Source organism: Wasmannia auropunctata, unplaced genomic scaffold (genome assembly GCF_000956235.1).
Source record: "Wasmannia auropunctata unplaced genomic scaffold, wasmannia.A_1.0 LD336101.1, whole genome shotgun sequence".
In the NCBI taxonomy this organism is placed as follows: domain Eukaryota; kingdom Metazoa; phylum Arthropoda; class Insecta; order Hymenoptera; family Formicidae; genus Wasmannia; species Wasmannia auropunctata.
In genome coordinates, this window is record NW_012026789.1 from 218,976 (window position 1) to 219,959 (window position 984).

Sequence of the window (984 nt, forward strand, 5' to 3'; positions counted from 1 at the left end):
TTACGTTTTAACGGGCCAATGTCCAAGTTAAACTCATAAATCACTTGTATAAAAAAAAATTCTTGTTATAATTAACTTAAGAACACAATAATTTGAATTTGATTTATCAAGATTGAGAATAAAATTTATTTGCCGTTTTAGCAATATTTTAGCGTATATGAATATTTCTGAAAAGTATTCCAATTCGTCTAAAAATTCTAAGAAACTTTTTTACCAGGCTAATGTTAATAAATGAATGAAACTACTTATTATAAAATTTTAATGTTATATGATTCCTCTAATTATTCTGTTTATAAAAGTATCAAGATTAAGCTATCAAAAATTTATGATATGTTTTTTACTTTATTTTCATTCAGATATTAGATATATTGCAAACAGTGCAATTCAAAGAAAAAATTAATACGTAGTATTTATTTTATTTATGTAGTATATATTAATATTATACTTACATTTTAATGCACCAATGAAGTTATACTTCACCAAATAGTGAAATCACACAAATCCAGTCACCTGCATAATAAAATCTTGTTATAATTAAGTTAAGAACAAGATATTTTTTAAATACTAAAATATTAGTTAGTTAAGTACTTGTATATAATTTTTATATTATTTGTCAATCTGTTTTTTAGTTCATATAAGTAAATAGAATAGAAGATGAGTCGACACATGTCAGAAAAAAATAACATGTGAATTGTCAAACGATTTTCGAGATCAATTATATTATGTTGTGTTCCAAAATTCACTGCCCGCACTGAAAATCTATTATTATACTTTTACGTTACTTGCACTATTTACGTTACGTGAACTATATAGATTCTCAGCACTGACAGTGAATTTTGGAATAGCCTACATCAAAGTTATGGCATACAGCATAAGTTTACATCGATCTTTGATACGGTGACTTACAGCTACGACTTATATTTACAACTGTGTCGGAAACATTATGACAAGAAAATCTTTGTATTCAAGCTCTAACACCGTCTA